Raw genomic sequence first — 9,602 nt, 5'->3', positions numbered from 1 at the left:
TGTGACAGGGTACTCCCTTTTCCCAGACCAGAGTCTCCACTCAGTCTCTTGACAGTCTGCCAAGCTTCGCAACTGGAATGTGTGAAGTTCAGTTTAGAAACAGTTTCTTTCCATCATTCCTGCCTGTTTTGATCTAGTATGTGAAACAGGTTTCTACTTTTGTTATAGGATTCTTGTTCATTCTTGGCAGATTTAACTTCATTATATAATCTAGCAGCATCAGATGACTGCCTAGGAATGAGGAGCAGATGCATCCCCTGAGATACAGAATTCCTTGCTACAGCCATGCGTTGGTGACTTGATAGCCACCACTACATGACCAGAGTGGTGGCAACAAAGGCATCATGAATTTGATAAAACTGAAACCAGATGGAAGGGACTCTGAAGGGGTGTGGTAGACAAGTGGCCTCCCACACCTTAAGAATGATGGGGAAAGCATTTGTCCTGGCACAACCACACTGTCATGGTAATCCTTTCCTGCCTAAGCACAACTCAGGACTATCCTCCCTGAGAATAGTCATAACTATTGTCAGTATTAGTCCAGCTTCTCCATTTGCACGCTGCTGTGCTGTGAGCAGGCTGTCTGGCTGACATACCACTAAAGCATGTTACGCAGCTTCTCCTGTGGCTAATCTACCAAGGATGACCACTGACCCAAGCTAATGCATGAGGTCCTTTGATTTGAGGGGCTTTGAGACTGTAGTCTGGGTTTTCATTTCCACTGTTGGCATAATCAGAAAGAAGTTACAGGTGGTAATGCTCATGGGGGTGCCAACTGCTGTGCACTTCAGAAATTTGGAAAGAACTTCTGAGAAAACTGGCATGACGTATTTTCCATCTTTTCTTTTTTTTATAATAACCTACAAAAGACAGCTGTCTGCTACTGCTACCAGCAAGCAGTGCAGTGGCATAGGCCTTTAAACAGCTTAGGAACCTCCATTCAGAAGTGCTCTGAAAATGCTGGCTAAGCTGTTACTAGACTCTGGAGGTACCTGACCTCTCTAGGAGCTTTCCTGCTTGGTGTTAAGTTCTCCAGGTGCCTAGGATTGTACCTCTGAACATTTCACCCTAATCTTCACAGGACTGAGCAACCCATCTGTTAGCACGGTAGCGAAACACATCAAGATTTTTCCCCTGATGTCCTCAGGAACAGTTGATCTTGTAGCATAAGGGTCCCCAACATGGAGCATAAAAGTTTTCTGTGCAAACCAGTCCAAAGGGGTGTACAAGTCTGAATGGAGCTGGCAGGTTTTGCCTTCAGTGGTGTTATCTACTCCCATAAATGGTGATTCCCTCAAAAAAAGACCCCAAAACCCAAAAAATAAAAAGCCCCACTAGTGGTTTTACCCAGTTGTAGGCATTCTCAGAAAATGCCTGATACATACTGAAAGGATTAGGTTCCTCACAAAATGAAGTCACAACTGCCACTGCCTTTTAAAACATAGCTGGAGGAAGAGAAAAAGGCCTTCATTTCCATAATAGCATCCTAGTCAGATTATTCACCAAGTGCGAGGATGCCTTTGTTTCTTCCTATACTGAAGGGAATCCAAGGTCAGAATGTCCCGTCTCTGAAAAGCATCCTAGAGCCCATGCTATAGGTCTTTATGTTTTATTTTGGTTTAATTTGCCTCTGAGCAAAATAAAAATAATAATTAAAGATTCTTTGGCCCAGATGAGTGTGACTTTATAGCCTATGGAGCAGAGCTTCAACATGCGTAGAGTCTTGGGTTCTCATCTCATTATCCTAGATAATTTGTGTATTTCACAGCAACCAGTCCTTGGACAAGTTGCACAGGTGAGTTGTTCATTGCGTAGATGGGCCTAGATGTTCTTCCTTTCCTCTCCAATGCATCTTTGATTGTTGAATGAAAGGAGTTCTACTTAAGATGACTACCTTTTAAGTAAAGAATTGTAAGTGGGATGAGACCACCCCATCCTCTGAGCTTCCTCCCTCTGTTGGGTCTCAGCTGCTTTCTCTCCAGCTCTGACATCCCAAACTCTCTCACTCCATGCTTGAGGTACTGGTACTAGAGTACTTGATACAGGGCTCATTGTCCCATGGGGCTTTACAGACCAAAGTCCTTCACTGTGTCCCTAGTTATCTAGCTCAGCTAGTAGAGGTCTGTCCCTGAATTGTATCCTGGGATAGATATCCTTATGCCCTATGGGTGTAACCATGGTGAGAAGAAAGGGTCTTTCTTCTTAGTCCATCATTGCATTTTGCAGTGGCAGGCATAAATTAACCCTTAGCTTTGTATACCAGTGTTTATCAACAGTTCTTCAAGCAGATGTGTGTTACAGATTTGACTATAGACAGTCCTATAACCAATCCTCACTAAATTACTTGCAGGTTTCTCTTGTAGATTAACAGTTAGCAAGAAGTTTGCCAAACCTGACTAATATATTATATGCATTGTCTTGATAATAAATGGAAGAACATCTGTGCTTAATACTTTTCCACCTTTCAGAAATTCTCCACATTTCACAGATGTGAAATGAGAGCCTTTGTAAGTGAACAGTGCTTTTGAATTTCTTTCATAGTTGAAGAGGTTAATAACCTGATGACCACAAGGAAACCACTTGAAAGACAAGGCTGCTTTGGCCATTAGATGAAGTAATTAAATTTAGTAATAGTTGTCACTGTATAAAAGATCCCAATGTATTGGTCATGATTTTTCTGATGGAAAACTAGTATTAAGGGATCTAAATGTGATACTGTTACATATTGTGTTAGATGGTTGGATATGCATGTAGCAGCTACCAGAGGATTTTATAGGTCTCAGCTGGTGATTCCAAGTCTGGTTATTAGGGGTGCTCAGAGTTTTTGTTTCAGATAACTCCAATTATCAAGAGTGTCAAGAGCAAGTTGAAAAAAAAATGGGTTGGCAGACATGAGGGACAAATTGGGGAATGAATATTATAAATTATATAAACCTCAGCCAGCTAATTCATCACAAATGGAGAAGCAGAAGGAGATATTTGGATGTTGAATTCTGTGCTAGGAGTGGGTCACTTCTTGCCTCAAGAGAGAGGGCATGTTATAAAGGGTGCTTTGAGTTGTTTTGAAGGCCGTATACTAAGATTACTCATTAATAATTAAATCTTTTCAATCTCATTTCCAGGTAACAGTTGAGTCATGAAGTGGAGCAGAAAAAGCAATATGCCACAACACTTCCATAGCCTGGCTTGTGTTCTCTGTCATATGCAAAAGACAGCAAGCAGGTCACCCTGTGCCATGTGCACCAGTGTCGGCATACACTGAGACTAATTTTTGGCATAGAGTAAGCCTGCACACTCAAGGGTGAGGACATTTTGTTGCTGTTGCCCAAACATTCTTAGAGGGTTTTGTTTTAGCCAAAGTATAATTGTGTGCCTTTGATTCAGATCATGAATCTGCACTGTAGTTATTTACAAGGGACTGTGTGAACACCCTCTCTCTCTCTCTCAATCTCTCTCTCTCTCATTGCACTGTGGAAGATGAAACAAGGGATTCAACTACTAAAGGCTAGATAGCAGCACAAGACCTTGTCAGCATGTACTGAGGTCTCCTGACACAATCCCCACTGAATTTCCAAATCTGGCAAATGACTGTTCGCTTCCTGGCAACTTGCTGACTTGATGGGAGATAGGGAGATTTTCCAGGACTCCTCACCTATACGACCATAAGCAAATGAAGGAACAAGGGTTTTACATACTATGGACAGCTTCTAGCACAGGAGGAGGGGAAGAATGATGTACAGTTGGCAACTCAAGCTTCAACAATAGCACTTCTTATTTTCTGGTGAGAATACTAGCTTGGCGGATCAGGCATACTAGACTGACATTCTTCACTCGGTGTGTCTGGTCTTATGTCATCATTTGGCCGATTTGAAATCAAGGAGGGTTTTTCTCTGTAATTTGCTGGGCCAAACTCCTTGCCTCAGCAGTTGTCAAACTGTAAGGACACCAGTGACTTTGTAAACTACACACCATAACAGTACAAAAGGAGGCTGCTAAGTCGCCATGTGGTCAGATTTTCATATAGTATATTTATCTGAAGGCCTTGGCTTTGAGAAACATTGTTAAGCATATTAGCAGCCCCAGATTTTCCATTTACCAGATATAGCTGATGTTCTTATCAAAGATCTTTTTTGTATATATCACAAATACTGTTTCGTCTATGTCAGAATTTTTCAATATTTTTAACATTGTTGACCCCTAGTTTTTTCCAGTCATACTAAGGATCTTTTCAGAAATTATGCATGTTTCAGATCAGTGCATATGAAATTGCTTTTTGTGTTGTCCCTTTGTGGTCCTCTAGAAGTAATTCTCCACCCTTCTGGGTTGAAAACTACTTATCTGCATGTATTCCTGCACTGGGTTGGGTGTGCTCTTTTTACCAGGAATAAACAATCTCAGGGAATGAATAAGCTGTCACAAGCAGCTTTGGGAATAAAGAGCAAAGTCAGGGAAAGTGCAGAGCTATGAAGGTTCTTTTTGTCAATGCTCATATTCATGTTTCATAAAAATCTAATTCAGAAGGTTAATTTACGCTCTCTGCCCCTCCCCCCCCCCCCCCCCAAAAAATCCATTCAGACACTGTACATTTGTCATGTGTGAGCCAGATGCTGACAATCCTGGTATTATCCTGTCTCACAGTCCAAGAAAAATCAGCTTTTATCTTATGAAAAATTATTTCATGTACCTAAAATATTGCAGTATTTTGGTGGGAGGGGGTGTTTGTAATGTCTTGCTATATTACAGAGTTAGTACAGCAATCTGTCCCTTGATGGTTTCATGTTCATTTTTGACAGATACAAAGAAAATAAGAGCAATGCATCCGATGCTGAGGTTTTGGTAAGACAAACTTCCGACTGATAGTGAATTAAAGTAAGATTCCTGCCATATAGTTCTTATTTGTTAGCATGTTTCTGTGTGAAAGACCAGAGCTCTTTTTGTCTGGGTCCTGTGCTAACACATGCAGAGAGTCCCTTACTCAACGAATTTATACCCTGAACAGAGAAGACAGATGGGTGGGAGGGGAAACGGAGGCACAGTAATGGAAGTGTTTGGGCCAAGCTATGCAGCAGCCACAGCTAGAAGTGGCCACAGCATCCAATTTGCCTGACTGGAAAATCAAAGCTGCTGGCCTTCCCTGAAGACATCACCTTTAACTTAAGCCAAGTATACATTTAGGTTGATTTCCTTATCTGGAGATTTTTATTTTATATAGCCAGGAGGTTCAGTGATGTGGCTGCAGAAGAGGATTAGAAAGCCTTTCTGATGTTTCCTGCTTTCGTGGACAGTTCTGGTAGCAGGCGATGGTAGCTAGGATGAGGGAGAAAGCCAAACGGCTCCAAGGGGAGGAAACATTAACGCAGTTCTTTTTTTTTTCCAGAAAAGAACAAAATAAAATGTTGTCAGTGCTAGATTTTTTTTTTTAAATCTATTCTACTAAATTTTATGGCAAAATACAAACTGCATGGTCTGACCTTTTATGTATTATTCATCAATGTTTTCTTACCCATTGCTCCCTAAGAACGAGTCAAAGTCAAACAAAGCACTTTGGCACACTGAAATTATTGATGTTCGCTACAAGCAGAGAATAAAATGGGAACATTTCACAAACAGTGTTGGCCTACAAAATGGGAAGAAAGGAGAATACGGGTAGCTGATCTGGGCAGATGAGCCACACCCTGTTCTTGCTCCCAAATCTGTCAAAAAATCTCCCATATAAGATTCCACAGATGGGCATGTAGGAACAGCTTTTGGCTCTGTCATTATTCCACTTGTACGGTGCCAGGTTTGATGTCTCTGGGAGAACTGTGAGGGTTTGAAGGTCATCAGGACATCTATACATGTGTGGAGGACATTTCTTCCCCAGTTTTGCATGCAACCAGACAAAGCTCTGAAGCCTGAAAGCCGTGAAGAGTCCCGTCTACAGAAAGATGAGTATTCTGCACCAGAGAGTTTTCTCACCACAAAAGGTAGGTCTTCGTACAGGCTGGAAAGACCTCTGGCCAGTCAGCCCTGTACAGTTATAAAACCTGTCTGCAACATGTCCAGGTGCTCCCTATCAAAGTTTCAGGCAATGTCCTGTAATAGTCCCTGGAGCAGAGGAACTGAAAAGAAGGAGCTTCAGAGGCGGGTGGTAGCCCAAACTAAGCAAAGAACTGTTTTGTTTGACATTTTGCCCAAGGTTCACAATTGAAAGAAAAAGCTTTGACCTGCAAGAAACCCTGGGTGTGGTGGAAAGTGCTTCCTGGGCTGGGGGAAACAGGCGAGCCGCCCTGTCAGCTGCCTCGGGCATGGGTGAACAAATATGCGGTCTTTGGCTTCTGGCTGAAAAGTGGTTATGATGGGAAATATTTTGGATGGATTCATACTTAATGATTTTCAGGATTACTCAGGTGCTTTTGTTTTAAGGCTTCAGAAAAAAATTGTTTTTAAGGGCTGCAGGAATAATCTTACGCAATAAAACTTGCAGATGCTTTGGGACAAGCAAAATTTTACTCGGAAGATTTAAATTTTCTAAATCCTATAAGCACAATCTAGCATGGCAGGGTCCATTGATGAGGTGACAAGTCATTTGCTGAAATGTGCAAATCCTAACAAATGAAGATAGTACAACTTGAAAGGCTCCAGAAGTGAAGCATCTTAATTATGCTGGCAATATGCTGTGTCGAGTATACAGCACAAGGCAGTGCGCGTTTGAGAGCAAATGTAGGTACATGCACAGGTGTGCATATTTCCTACTGGACAAAAGTTCAGGCTTTACATTGATGAGCATGAAAATCTCCATCAGATAGGAAGGCAGCAGATGACACTGGTCCTAATACTATGGCTGTAATCATTGTCTCTGTCTTTTGTGCTGCAGTCCTTTTTTCCTTCCATCAGAAAAGCTCAAGTCATTTCCTTAGGCCAGGATGTGTGAGTTTTATGCACCCCCCTGATTTCTTGAGGGAAATATATGTAGGTTTTTTTCTTTAAGTAATTCATATTGAAATACACACCCAAATACCGCCTCAAAGGAGTGAGAGCTTTCCAAAATAGTCTAAAACTTAATCCAGCATGAGGGACTATCCCCTAAATAGGAGCACTTTGGAAGGACTGTAGGATTCCTGGGCTCTGTTTTTGCATGGTACTCCTGACAAAACAGGCGACATTTTGTGATACTCAAGCTCAGAAAATCCAACATCACACCTCTCACAGAGAAGAGCACCTTGTGCATACAGAGGAAGAAGTCTATGGAAGAAGATTTTGTATGGCCTTCCAGCACGGAGGAATTTTAGTCTGTACATGCCATACAATCTCCTCATTATTTCACAGTGTAATGTTGCTTTCTTTTCACAGCCCAGCCATTTCGCTTTCAGCTGCTTGAATTCAGCATTTTCCTTTGTCCCCACGGCCATTCCCATGTTCACATTCTGGCTGGTACGTTGCTTCTTAATGTATGTGCCCAGAGGACAGATGACACCCTCTTCTTGATTCCCAAAGCAGCATATAATTTAAGAGTTTAAAATCCATCTAATCTAGACTTTTCCAAAATGCCCATGTTTATAATGATTGAACAGCACCCCCAGAAAACTTCTGCCACTATATAACTACTAAGTTACCTGGAGAAGCTATTTTATGAGTGTTTCATCACCATTTTGGTTGTAGGTGGATTTATGTAACAGCTGTTCTGCTCCAAACCTGCTCTGTGTGTGGGCTTCACCCACAGAGGTAAATGGGAAGTAGATGATGATTTACCTGACCGCATGGCTGCTACCTGTTTTACTGTCTGTCCTGCTTCCCACCTGTGCCCATCGGAATCATCTGGGATTCTGTTTATTAGGATTTCTTGTCTCCCCATCCACAGCGTCTGCTCATGCTCCTTGTCCCGTCTATGCTACTTGGAAGAACATGAGGACTTTTTATATTCTGAAGTATCTCTTGCAAAGAGGGATGGAAGTAAGTTGTGGATGCATCTATATGTTACTTTTCACCAGGGAGATGAGTGATACATTTCTTAAGAGCACATGACTTGTTTATGTCCTCCTCTGACATGCACACTTTCCATATAGAATGACCCTGGCTCAGAAAGTGCATTTATTTAAAATAACATAATTTATTAGCTGAGCTATGGCTGACAACAGTCTGTTCCCTGCTTTGGCCAGATTTTAAAACTTCATTGAACTCCACTGCATGTACCCATCTCATGCTGCTGTTGTCTCACTTTGGAGACAGTGGGAGATGCTTCAGGATAGCTTATATGGACACTGTAATAGCACAGAAAAAACATCATTACAATTTGTAAAAAAGATTGTTATAATCCAGGAGACAATAGTAACATCTTATAAATGGTAAGCACCTGGTCCAAAGAACAAATCTAAACCATTACATTATCACTAGTGGGAACTATGAAATAAGAGTCCACTTTAGTAGACCTCAGCAGTACTTTTTTTCTGGTAAATATTGCAGTGTTGGCAAATGGACTGTATATTTATGGAATGGCTTTGTCTTTGAAGGGATCAGTATAACTCTGATGAGGCTCATGTCTGCAAAAAGAGAATTTCATTAGGGAATCTGAAGGCAGTAGTATCCATTAGTATGAACGGTAATGTTTCATGGTTAGGTGCCTTTATATATGTGCTAATTGGCAATACATGACAGTCTTTTGCTTAGCGAACTGATCTTGAGGGTAACCTCATTGTTTTCTCATGATTTAACAAGGAATTAGAATCCTAAACAGTGGTAAAAAGCGTTCAAAGGTACTTGACCTTGACCAAATCACAGCTTTTAGTTTAATTTTTGTTCCCTGAGGAGATTTGATACACCACAGAAACTGGCTATGAGTTTTGCACCTGCTATAACTTACTGTTTGGTGCTATTTGGAATTTGTCTTGTATCTTTTGTGAGATGCTCAAGTGTATTTATGCCAGTCTACCCAGCACAGTTGTTCCCTTTACTGCTCCAGTATAAAACATCTGTTGCTTTTAAATTCAGTGATTTCAGAATACATTTTCTTGAAAAGAAAAAGAGAAGTCAACAGTGTCTTGTATTAACTTATTTATACTCCAGTTATAGTTAGAAAAGCTTCCTGTGGACTAAGTGTCCCCAGCTTTCCCCAGCCAGGGTTTGTTCCTGGGACCTTGAGAGAGTCCCAGCTTTTGTTGGTTGCATTTATAGCATGTAGTTTTCATGTGCAAAATAATAAACTGGGAAATGAGCTCCAGTCTTGCAGTAATCTTGAGAGTTTCCCACCTATTACCAATCTGACTGCTCTCTGTCTTGACCTGAGCATGCTAATGAGCCTTAATTGCCCAGAGAGGCATCACATGGGACCTCCACCCACACATCCTACCCAGGTGATGGGGCTCCATTTAAGGTCAGGTCTGAAGACCTTCTCCTTCTCTCTGAGCATACTGTTCTCCATCTCTTGTTTCCAGTCTTGTCTTCTGCTGCTCCTGCTTGGCCCCCCAGATCTGGCTCACCCCTTGCCATGTCCAGGGCCATCGAAAGACCTGGCTCTACCCGTCGTGTTCAGGTGCTGTGGGGGGATGGGCTTCTTGTGGGTGAGGGCATGGCTTGTGCTAGGGTTGTCCTCAGCTCCCTCCTGCCCTCAGCAGCCCTTCTTGTTG

The sequence above is a fragment of the Haliaeetus albicilla genome, chromosome 1 (genome assembly GCF_947461875.1).
Source record: "Haliaeetus albicilla chromosome 1, bHalAlb1.1, whole genome shotgun sequence".
Classification (NCBI taxonomy): domain Eukaryota; kingdom Metazoa; phylum Chordata; class Aves; order Accipitriformes; family Accipitridae; genus Haliaeetus; species Haliaeetus albicilla.
This window is presented reverse-complemented; position numbering follows the sequence as displayed.